The sequence below is a fragment of the Euprymna scolopes genome, chromosome 46, assembly GCF_053919585.1.
Source record: "Euprymna scolopes isolate OS-2025 chromosome 46, ASM5391958v1, whole genome shotgun sequence".
Lineage (NCBI taxonomy): Eukaryota > Metazoa > Mollusca > Cephalopoda > Sepiida > Sepiolidae > Euprymna > Euprymna scolopes.
In genome coordinates, this window is record NC_136527.1 from 68,247,065 (window position 1) to 68,260,519 (window position 13,455).

At 29.8% G+C, this 13,455-nt stretch overlaps 1 long non-coding RNA gene across 2 annotated transcripts in view; it reads left to right on the forward strand.

Annotated features, from left to right (window-relative positions):
* Positions 1–323: 323 nt before the first annotated feature.
* Positions 324–13,455, forward strand: part of LOC145270524 (uncharacterized) — a 40,228-nt gene continuing 27,096 nt past the window's right edge. Inside the window, exons 1-3 of one of the 2 annotated variants that reach the window (XR_013865418.1) lie at positions 324–413; positions 714–1,010; positions 6,431–9,912. This is a non-coding gene — a long non-coding RNA (uncharacterized LOC145270524). Of the gene's footprint in view, positions 414–713; positions 1,011–6,430; positions 9,913–13,455 lie in introns of those variants that run through there. The other variant, XR_013865419.1, reaches the window with a different exon arrangement.

Genomic DNA, 13,455 nt, shown 5'->3' on the forward strand with positions numbered 1-13,455 from the left:
TTTTCTTGTTTTTGAATCCCCCAAAACTAGTGTAAATTACTAAATATAATTCTAATTTTATTTTATGCAGATCTGTTATTGTATTTTACAAATTCTTAGGAAAAGATCACTTGTCCGAACATTATTGTATTTTCTTTAACAAAGATAATATATATATATTTTTTATTTTGATAGCACACGATAATTTCCACTGGCAAAAACCGGAAGTGGCTTTAAAGAAGTTGCTTCATAATCATCAGGAAATAAAGTAGACGTACATTTTTAGTACGACCCCCAAAAAATGTTATTTCTATTTTCTGCGAACTAGTTTTTCCGGTCGCCATCTTGAATGTCGACTTCCACGCGTCAAACGCACCTCGTTTTGATTAATAGATTTTATAATCGTTTCTTTGTCAAAGATTGCCAAACAAAAGGTAAATATAACTTGAATTTAATTGCTTTTTTTTTTACTACATGGTTGCCTCCAACCCATTATGTTTCCATTTGCTTTTGATATATAAATAAGTCAACAATCCATGTTCGCATATAAACGAAGAATGATATAATTTTATAGATTTTTTTCCGACCGAATAATTTTTGTTGCTGTTGTTTTAAAAGTTTGTTTTCATTTTTATCTCAGGAAATGTTTTTGATATTGAAACCATTGCAAATTCGTTCTTTTGCTATTATTAGCTGTTGTTTTAAAGTTGTTTTTTTTTTTTTTTTGCTCTCAGAAAAAATAAATTTCCAGATCGAGAAGGAAGTAATGCACTTACCTTAAGTTGCAAAAGAATTGCCCCCTTCCGCGACGAAACCGTCTTGTAGTATCTTCACCAAATGAAAGTGAAAAAGATTTACGTTCAATCGCCAGCAACCGAATCAACTTGTGGTGAAAGAAAGAGAAAAAAAAGGGAATCTCCCCTCTTATATAATATAAGGATCAGATGATTAACTATCACATGATCCGGAACACAAAAAAAAACTTTAAAAGGGTGGATAACAACAGCAATAATTCTTGGTTAGTATTCAAGGTAAGTGCACGCCGATCCTTCTCTTCTCAAGTAATCATTAATCCTTTTCTTCACAGATATTGAAAACGTTGCAAATTCGTTGTTTTGTTATTAATGTACGCTAACCTAACTTTAACGGCCCATGAATACATAAAGAAAGTAAGAAAAGCAAACGATTTGGAGACGATAATGTTTTTATTAAAATACACTGTGTGATTTAAAATAGTACAAACCTGATCTTGTACAACGTGCCTCTCTTTTAGAAAAGGGATTAAGGAAAAAAAATGGCTGCTCCTGCTATTTATGAACTGGTGGTCAACATGATGTAACAAGATTTGGAGGAAATATGCAAATGAGATACAACCGGTTTTTCAAATAAAAAGCCTGTGTGTCAGAGAGAGAGAGAGAGAGAGAGAGAGAGAGAGAGAGAGAGGGGAGAGGATGAGGTGTCTCTTTGGCAAAAGTAAGTTCTGACAGGTGTGCGCTGGGGTTTCTCATTGTGAGGAGGCGTATGTAATGGTTATGAATTCTTTCTTTGAACTTTACTTTTTAATAATACCAACGTATTTAACCGCAAGCTTTTTCGGCACAACAACAAAAATAGGCAAACGAGTAAGGTTAAGCAAATTTTTAATCTATTTCATTTCTAGTTGTAAAAACACTATTTAATTATAAACTAGCTGACCGCCCCGTGCTGCCCTAGGTGTATCAGAATTTGGGGGGAATTTTTGACACCCCTAACAAAAAACTGCGAATAAAATAAAAAAAAATGGAATTTTTTTTAAAAAGTGGGTTGGTTATTTTCTTTAAGGAATATACTTCCAAAATAAACTAGAAATATTATTTTTTATTTAAAAACACAGTGTTTACAAAGTGCCTGCGGGCGTTCATGCAGCCATTTTTTTATGTAATGAAATCAATTGAATTTTATGAGCTAATTTTTTTTCGATTTTTAAACATTAAAAATCTATCAAACTTTTTCTATTGGTTCAATTTTTACGATATTTTCAGGTTCAGTGTGAAATTTTATGCTCTTTCCAATAAACCGAATATAATATTTTAGACAAACGTTTTTTTTAATTCACCTCCCCCTCATTTTGAAATGTTTATTAAAATTTAAATAATTAATTTACTCACCAAATTTTTATATATCACAAATTGAAGCTAAAAGATGAATAAATAAAATATTCTAATTTAAAACAAAAAAAAAGATATTTTTTTTGGAAATTTTTCTGTAAAGTCAAAAGTGTAACACCCTTTTTTTAAAAACACGTTGAAAGCTCATGTTATGCTTAGATTTTCAAGTAAATATCGGATGCTGACGACAATTTTTTTCTATTTCATTCAATGTTTTCTTTTTTAGATATTTAAAAAAAATCACTTGATGAAGAAGGAATAAAATATATTAATCAAAAACTCATGTATTTCATTAAGAGAATAAAAAAAAATCGGCAGACTGTTTTTTTAAGGTAAAAATAAATGAATGTGTTCATTTTTACACTAACGTGGCCCCAAAATACTAATTTTGGGTTACAGCACGCAATAGAAAGAGACATTTTCATTGCTGCATTTGACTCTATTGACTGTGGAATTATTTGGAAGGTCATACATGCCTATGGTATGCATTCAAACGGCTCAACCTAATCAAAACCTAATATCTTTCCACATGCACTAAAGTTTGCCAGAATGTATATCAAAGTAGACTTCTGGTGATCGACAAAGCTGCATTCTCTTACCTACGTTCTTAACTTATACACAATCGATTGGATGACATTGAATACTATGGCCAACTTTCATGGTGTTACAGCTCTCTTAACTAACCTGGAGTGCATGCCACAACACTCACCCTGTGTCTGTGTCTGTGTTGGTGTATCTACTACTAGTCTTACCCTCTTTAACAAGGTGTAAAAGCACAGTCTTGCACTCGACCAAGCTCCAACCTCTGTCCCATCGTTGCAATGTTTAATCTTTGGGCCTATTTTATAAGTATGTTAAATGAATGTGCTCTGATGAACTCATAGTATTTGTGACCATTTAGCATATTTACTCCTGAATAACCCAACAAGCAACGTCGTTCAGTCTTCAAATGTAGAAAAGCTTTCTGTTAAGAGTGAAACGAGACAAAATCTCAATTTTTTTCACTACCTAATTATTATTATTATTATTATTATAATTATTATTATTATAATTATTATTATAATTATTATTATTATAATTATTATTATTATAATTATTATTATTATTATAATTATTATTATTATTATTATTATTATTTTTATTATTATTATTATTATTATTATTATTATTATTTAGATATCCTAAGTTAAAAACAGGTTTGTCTTGTTCAATGTTAAAATGTAAAAAGCTTTCTACTCTAATAGTTATTTTCTTCCTCGTACTGCTAGACTTTGTAATTCCCTCAAAGGTTCCAGCGTCTATGACTGTACTCGAATGCAGAAGTTAAAATGTAACACAGACAATTTGCTCAATTTATTGCATCATCTCCTGTATACATTGTCCCAATTAGTAGGATTCCATTTAACTTTTTTTAATGGTTAAAAAACGCAAGAAAGGAAAAACCTTAATTTTTCTCACTACTTCTGATTATGCAATCAAATCTCATGTATTTCTTTACCATAAGCCATGAATCATAAATTTAAATGTACAAATTTCATTTTTTTTTTAAATGACGCATGGTATCATACAGTGGGTGTATATTCATGAACAACACTAAGTATTATAGCAGTATTTAAATATAGCTTTATTGAGAATAGTCATTGTCCTGCCTCCTCATCAAAGAAGAACTTAGTCTGGTGTGTAGCCATTAAATGCCTAAAGAGCATTCATGGCCGGTATTTACTACTCCCCTCAAAAAACAAAAAAAATGGCTAGATACGAATTAATCTCAGAAATAAATCAAAGAATATTCTTCATATAGATTTTTTATTTCTGTAAAAAATGGAAATTCCCATAGTCTACCAGAACTTGTGTATTTCGGAACCAGTCCAATTTTCAATTTTTAAATCCTCTCTATCTGGCCCAAAATATACCCCTATTTTCTGAGATGCAACCATAAATCGTACTCTACATTAATCCTTGATGTAGCTTTCACAGTACCAGGATACCAGGAATCCTGACAAGCAACAACTATATATTCACCAGTTAATGGTAATTTTCGTAATTTCTATTCTGTTGTTTTACTGAAAATTCAACTATGTAAACACAGAAATAAAACGGTATTTTTTAACCTTGTTTCCAGCTTAACATTTAAAAGGATTATTTTTCTAGGTTTTAGGGTATGTTGAAAACGAATATCGCATTTAAATTTTCTGCAAATAAGTAGTTTTTCAGATATTAAGCAATGTCATTTATTATGTTATCGCTGGTGGCCATCTTGGTATGCAGGAGCATGCAAACATAACCCAGAAAAACTATGTGATAATGCATGTAACAAGATGGCCACCAGCAATAACATAAGAAATTACATTGCTTAATATCCAGAAAACTACTTATTTGTGGAAAATTTAAATGCATATTCGTTTTCAGCATACATGAAGAGTCATTTTAATGAAAAATGTTAACGTGGAAACAAGGTAAAAATTTACAAAATGCATCACAATGAAATTCTTTATCAAACCGCTTAATTATTATTATTATTATTATTACTATTATTATTTAGATATCCTTAGTTAAAAACAGGTTTGTCTTACAGATTCGAATAATGGTCTTGACAATTTCAAGTTTCACAATATGTTTTATTTAATTGATAGGTGAAAGTACAGAATAGTTAACAAAACACCCTTCCCCATGTTTAGAATGGATTTCTAAATGATAATATTATTTACACAGGGTAGCATAAGTGGACAAGTACCCTTTGTTATATATTTGTTTTTGTTTGTTTTGTTTTCTTTGTTTGTTTGTTTGGAAATCAAATTTTTTTTTATAAATTGAGAAACTCAGAATAAAAAATGAAACTGATTTCTGCTTTCATTTTAAAAGCAGAAAAAAACAGTTTTTTGTTATTCTTTAGTCAGCTGAGCGCATAGCAAGCAATTTTCCCGAAGTGGATTTGAACTTCTATAAAATATAACATTTTAAAGAAATTTCCGCACAATTAATAATTATCAAATATTTACATATTATACATTAAAATAATTCTGAAACTATTATCCATATGAAAATGGATGATATATACCGATATTACTCATTAATTTTGAAATATTCTTAATCAATTTTGCTTGGTCGTAACTTTGATTCCTGTGGTCAAATCAAAGTCCAGTAGAGATGTACTTCTACGCTAATATAACCTGTAAAATTTCAGCTATATTAGTTCCATCGTTCGTTCAAATTTGACCCTGTGCATATGTACGCAAACAAGTACATTTTGTTATATATTTGTTTTTGTTTGTTTTGTTTTCTTTGTGACAACTAAAAAACAATTCTACCTTAAGTATAAGAAGATATAAGTACAATAACAGAAACGCATAATTGATGATTATGAAATAATTCTGAAACTATTATCTATATGAAAATGGATGATATATACCGATTTATTTCATCAATTTTGAAATATTCTTCATCAATTTTGCTTGGTCGTAACTTTGCTTCCTGTGGTCAAATCAAAGTCCAGTAGAGATGTACTTCTACGCTAATATAACCTGTAAAATTTCAGCTATATTCAATCAAATTTGACCCTGTGCATATATATGCAAACGTAACTGTTTTTTGTAAAAATCAAGTTCTAGTTTTAATTACACACAACTTGGGTACAAGAAACATATAAAAAAATATGTAGGTGAACAATTAGCCTTTCAATTTTTTCTTTTTCTGTGAATTATTGGATACTAAGCTACCAGGTTAAAAAAAAATTTTTTAATTTGGAAAATATAACTATAACTATATTTATATTTAAATCAGTTTTTTAACTCAACGGGATTAAATTACATTTGTGAGGAAAATACATTAAAATAAGTCAACACAAAAAATATTGTTGACCTTGTGTATGCTTTGAATAAGAGCAGTGGTTTTAATATCGGACTTAAGACAGGGCAGCCATGAAATTGATAAGTAAATGAAGTTTTTGAAACCTAAAAGTCAAAAACAAGATGGACAGTTTAACCGCCCAAACAAACATGCTGATCTGAGTTTTATATAGATTATCTGTAAAACATGTATTCATTTATTTAATTAATAGATAAGTATCGTAAAAATATCCCCATTCAATTTTTAAATTAAATGATATTGAATTAAGACTTTTAAATAAATTAAATATGATAATTCTAATGTTTGCTTTTAACAAAATATACTGAAACTTGTTTCTAATTTATGTTTTATAATTAACTGTGTCTATAGCTTAACGTCATAAAAATAATTATGTTTGTAAAACATGTGTAAAATTAATATATTTTCATGAAATTTATCTTTTGTTTTTAATTTTGCAGAATATCAAGTACACAACACAAGAAAACAAATGGAAATGGATTAAAGTTAAAAGCCGGAAATGAGAGAAATGTCAACTATACATTTTTTTTCTTACACCAAATTACATTTTCTGAGATTATGCTGAAAAAACAATTTCACGTTTACTAGTAACGCATTTCTTCTATTGATAATCTTATTCAATCATAACTTAGATTGAATACTTTTTTAACATCACATGATTGTAGTTATGGGTGCATATGACTCGCATAATTATAAGTTAATATGATTAGTCTTTACATGTGTACAAAATATGAAACATCCAATTTATTTGAAAAAACATTTATTGTTGAACTTAAATTTATTTGAAAAACACTTTATTGTTAAATTTGAAATTTTAGCTTTATTATGGGTTATAAAAAGAGTACTGTATAATCATCTCTGAAATATAATAACGCAAAGTGGAACAATACTCTTGTAGTATATGCGGTTATTCCTTACAAGGAAATCACATATGCTCAAGCATATGATAACACACATTAAAGGAAAACCATATTCTTGCGAAGCGTCTTGCTCTTTTATGCAGAAAGATATTGATACATATGCAAATACATACTTGTGAATATGTAGCTCTTCCTTTATAGAGAAGCAACATATGTTGTAACATATACAAACACATAAAAAAGAACCATATTCTTGTGAAGTATGTGGCTATTCTTATTCAAATAAATCAGATATGTTAACACATACGCAAACACATACTGGAGGAAAACCATATTCTTGTGAAGTATGTGGCTCTTGTTTTACACAAAAGGCACATATGTTGCAACATATGCGAACACATACTGGAGAGAAGCCGTATTATTGTGAAGTATGTGGCTCTTGTTTTACACAGAAGGAGCATATGTTGCAACATATGCGAACACATACTGGAGAGAAACCATATTCTTGTGAAGTATGTGGCTCTTCTTTTGCAAATAAATCAAACATGGGTAAACACATGCGAATACATACTGGAGAGAAACCATATTCTTGTGAAATATGTGGCTCTTCTTTTACATTGAAGGCATATATGTTGCAACATATACAAAAACATACTGGAGAGAAACCATATTCTTGTGAAGTATGTGGCTCTTGTTTTTCTGTGAAACACAGTATGTTGCGACATATGCGAACACATACTGGTGAGAAGCCATATTCTTGTGAAGTATGTGACTCTTCTTTTGCAAATAAATCAAACATGGTTACACATATGCGAACACATACTGGAGATAAACCATATTCTTGTGAAATATGTGGCTCTTCTTTTTCTGTGAAACACAATTTGTTGCAACATATGAAAAAACATACTGGAGAGAAGCCATATTCATGTAAAATATGTGTCTGTTCTTTTGCAAGAAAATCAACCATGGTTACACATATGCGAACACATACTGGAGAGAAACCATATTCTTGTAAAATATGTGGCTCTTCTTTTACACAGAAGGCAAATCTGTTGCAACACATGCGAACACACACTGCAGTGAAGCCGTATTATTGTGAAGTATGTGGTTATTCTTTTGCAAATAAATTAACCATGATTACACATATGCGAACACATACTGGACAGAAACCATGTTCTTGTTAAATATGTAGCTCTTTTACATGGAAGGCGCATATGTTGCAACATATGCAAACACATACTGGTGAGAAGCCATATTCTTGTGAAGTATGTGGCTATCCTATTGCGATTAAATCAGACATGGATATACATATGCGAATACAGACTGGAGAGAAACCATATTCGCATGAATTATGTGGCTCTTTTGCAAATAAATCAGACCTAGGTAAACATAAGCAACAATATAGGTGAGAGAAACCACATTCTTATGCGGCTCTTGTTTTATATGGGAAGACTATGTTGCAACATATGATGACATACTGGAGAGAAGCCGGATTCTTGTGAGATACAATATGTTGAAATATGTGCCTCCTTCACAAGAAAATATATGTTGGAACATATGTGAAGGCATAATGGAGAAAAACTATATTTTTTAAGTATGTAGCTCTTCCGTTACACACAAGCAAAATATGTTTAATCTGGAGAGAAACCATATTCTAATGATTACTATATTGTCCAATTTCTACTGTACCCTCTTTAACCCTTATCCTTGAGTGGCCTCTTGGCCTTGATAATGTAGTGATGCCTATGTAAAAAAAAGTAGTAATAGTAGAAGTAGTATAAATTATAATAATAATAATATCAACAACAACAAAAATTTCGAAATTTATAATTTAAAATTATAATCTAGTATTGAAGTAACCGGAAATGGAATTTATTAGAGTTCTTGCATTTCGCATGAAACATGATTTTAAAAACAATCATTATGAAACAATCACAAAAACAAATGAAATTAAAATACAATTATATAGGCAGATTTGCCGTTTAGTTGTACAAATGTCTTCGAACAGAAGTTTGTTTATATAAGAAATATTTCACAAACTTTAAATGGGTAAAATTTAATCACACTATTATTTAACATGTGAGGGTATGATTAAAATTTAATTTAAATTAATAACGTTGTTTAACAAATAAATACAAATAATGAAAGATGAAGTTTTAAAATGATTAAATGTGTTTTATTTTATAATTTATAATTAAAAACATTGAACTATACAAAGTAAAAATTTTAGTATTTTTGATATTGTGGTGGAATAATGATGTTATTATTCTGAAAGCCGTTCTTAACATGGGGAGAGGAGAGTTTTTTGTAAGGATTATATGCTTCCCCCTTACAATTGAATAAAACAAATATCGCAAAAATCGAATTTAACCTGAAATACCTATTTAAAAATAGCACGCTATCAAAAATATTTTTTTCAGGTTAAATTTAAGTTTCACGATTAATTTACAGATAAAAACACTCACTCCAAAAATAAAAGAGAGAAAAAAAAGAATATTCCATGTGTTTGTTAGAGAGAATTAAATTAAACAAGAGTACTGCCCAGAAGAAAAACAGCCACACAAAAAAGGATTTTTTGTTGGTATACTATATAGAAATAATTATTCTTCATTAATAGAATAGTACAAGGACAGAGTATTTATTACTATAGACAATAAACGAAAAAGTGTAAAGAAACAAATATATAACAAATATTTGTTACGAAAAGCAAAATATTTTGATGAGTTTTAAGTGTTTTAACATCTTTTAAAGCGTTTATTCAGTTCGGAAAGCAAGTAATACCGAGTGTTACGTTAGAGAAAAATCGTGAACACGTAACGTCTCAATAACAACTCAAAAATAGAACATTGAACAATATATTGTAAGAAACACATCAAATAAATATTACCGCCAGATTTATTAGTTATATATTCCGGTTTTATATACCAGTTTACTTGTTCTCATTTCCATTGTAAAAAATACTCGAAGAATGTATCGATTCAAAACAGATTTTTATGAACGCTATTAGAGGGAAGATATAATTGTAAATAGATGCTACTTTCCAACATTTTTATTAATATAATGATTAGAGAGATAAAACAAGAGTGTTGTTAGAACACTTGACTTAAAAGTGGTTAGGAATTCAAATATATTTTTAATAAAATTTTCAAATTTCATAAAGTAAATTAGAATTTTATTTTATTACACAAAATACAATATAAAAAAATAACGAGTTTGTTTTACAATCTCTAGGAAAAAGTGCTTGGAAATCCAAATATATAACAAATAAATGTTATCAAATCAAGATAATTTACTCTTCTAATTATCTAGAAAAGGTTTTAGTGGTTTTAATCACTCTAAAACGTTTATTCGGTTCCAAAAATATAGTATCAAGCGTAACGTGAAAATAAGAAAAATGGCCGCGATTTGACATCTAATTATTTAAAGTTTAAAAATAACTTAGAAATAAAAAAATACAAAATACCGTTTTTTTATGAAAGAAATACAACATAAAGAATAACGGGTTTGTTTTACAATCAACTGAGATTCGAAAAGTATAGTCCAAAATTTAAGTATATGACAAATGCTATCAAAGGCAAGAAAAGTTACTCTTCTGTTAGAGAATGGATCGAGAGAGAGAGAGGGAGCGGGGGGGAAGTGTGTAAATTATATTGAGACACATTGACCGGAAGTCAGGATCAGCTGATCGGATTGTGTGTGAGTCATGTGATCAGGTTAGTTGAATCATAAAGATTTGGTTTAGACTTAGAGAGGACGAACAGCCTCACCGTTGTCTCCTCTTCTTCACTGGAGGGATGGAACGCTGATGTGTGTAGAACAGAACAACACAAGCCAGAGATTCACTTTCCTTCTTATGCGAGACATCTGGAAAGTAAAATAAACTATAAAACCAATTCATCGTTTTGGAGTGAATAAATATTCGTCTAAAACAAGTACCAGCCTCCCCTCCAAGACGAGAGATTTCCAGATGGACCAACATCCAAGACGCAGAAAAATACATGTACCACACACACACACACGAACACACACACACGCACACACACAACGGCATATGAACAACTAGACAGAACCACTAGACGATCACATGATATTAACTCTGATTAGACGATCACACACGATTCCCTTTATGATTCGTCACCTTTTATGATAGACAACGCAACACTTCTACCTATATGACAAATAAATGTTACCAAAGGCAAGAAAAGTTACTCTTCTACTTATATGGAAAAGTGTGTGGTTGTTTAACTCACTCTCCTACGTTTTTTCGGTTCGAAAACAATATAATGTCGAGCGTTACATGAGAACAAAAATATAGCCGCAATTTGACATGTAAATATTTAGTTTTCAAAATACCTTCAAAATTATTTTAAAAAACACAAAATACTGTAAGACAACCACTCAGAATATCTCACACTGTCTGTTTCTCCCTTCCCTAAATCCGGCCCAGATTATTGGTTGATCAGTGACCATTCTAGAATTATGCTATTCGCTATTCCACTATTAAAATAAACAGTTGACAATTAAAAGACACCGCAATTTTCCTCCATATCTATTCACTTCCACACTACATTAAATATTTACTGATTATATACATTAACTTTTAATTTCTGTACTATTCCAATATTAAATCGAATCATTAAGGATGTTATTACATTTATTCAACATCAACGGACACCCGAAAGCATAAACCGCTATGTGAAACTACTTCTAATTCCACTCACTGTGAGGGAGGGGCAGTTAGAGATGAAGAGATACAGAGAGTAGGAGGGAGAGATCAGACATGTTACAATGCTATTTAGGTCATTCACGCGTTGTAAGGTTTGTTTCCAGACTGATTAATGCAATAATTTATTGTGGCGCATTCAGTATGATTGTTTATTTTTGATTCGCACCGTCTACAACTTATCGTTCTGTTTGAGTCTTCAAACTGCCGGTAACTTTTTTTTTCTTTTCTGTTTACTTTTATCGTTTGCTCGACACGGTCCTAGATGTTATTTGTAACTTAGGGAGTTGCTTTCTTTCTTCACTGTATCATGTAAACAATATTTCTTTCAGAATTATAAAAACAAAATATACACCTGTTTTCAAACTTACGTATATATTGTTTTGTTAAACATAAAAAAACTGTTTATTATTTAACGTTTAAAAATCATTATGATTACCGTGCTTTGCTTAACTATTAACATTATTTCGCAAGCCATTCATAACATGGGGAGGGTGTCTTGTAAGTATTCTGTGCTCTCCCCTAAGAATGTAATAAAAAAGAAACTTATGCATAATAAGGACTGTTTCATCAAATTCACAAGGATTTAAATTTGTAATCAGAAAATAAATATTTTCAGTTGCGTCGTAACTATTCTGTAATTTCACCTAACAATTCAGTAAACACAAAGAAATTATAAAACTTGAATTTTCTGTTGTTAAAACCGTATGGATTAGTTTATTAAGAAAACTCCTGGGGATATATTGCAGAGAAGTCACAGATAAACATAAAAACAAACACTAAGAAATAATTTTTTTTAAATCAAGTCGTTAGGTGAAAGTAAAGATTAATTACTGCCTGTTCGGTAACATGAGTTCAGCAACTGAAAATAACCTTGTTTTCTTTATTATAAATTACAAATATAACTCATCCGGTAACACAAGTGCATAAATACTCAGAAAGTGATTTTTAATATCGTATTCAGTTAAATAAATGCATAACAAACGGCACTTGAATGAATGGTTTATTTTATTGTCGCTAAACCGTAATCACGTGATTATAATTTTAACATACGAAAAATTGGGAGACATAAGGGTAAGGAGAACCATGATTTGAATTAACAAAAAATATCGTTCGATGAACAGTCAAAACTTATGAGATGTAAATATGGCAGACGTTTTCGAAATTGACACCGATTCTAAATTCCACAATTTATACTTTATTCACGTTATTCTCATCGATTTTAGCACATACTTTGTGACCATCACCGACAAAAATTTAGCTGCAATATTTTTCTCAGTTATGGTCACAAAGTATGTGTTCAATTTAGTAATACGTTATAATTGAAAACTGATCCACAATGATAAAAGTCATAAAATACATTTTTTAATCATTTTTATCTTTTCCTTTCTTTATATATATTCCTTAAACACCCCAATATATATATATATATATATAATATCACTTTCCAAATTATAAAAATTGTATGTTTTTATATTTTACGGGTCGGGGTCATAAACGTCCACCAAATCTTTTAATAAAAGAGAGTTGTAGTACCCCCATATATCATCGTGGCACTAAACCTAGATTCGGATGATATATATATATATATATATATATATATATATATATATATATATATATATATATATATATATATATATATAACTTTCCAAATTATAAAAACTGTATATTTTTATATTAAACACATTTGCCTGATGTACCTCCAAATAAATAGTGATTTTCATTACTGTTCAGTCAATTTGTATCTGACTACATTTACACTATTTATTTTATGTTCCTTTTCTGTCAAATAATTTACGCTGCTAAAATACAAATGGTCCCTTTATTAAATTAGCTAAAAGTAATTTTCAAGATATAATGACAAGCATTATGCACTGTA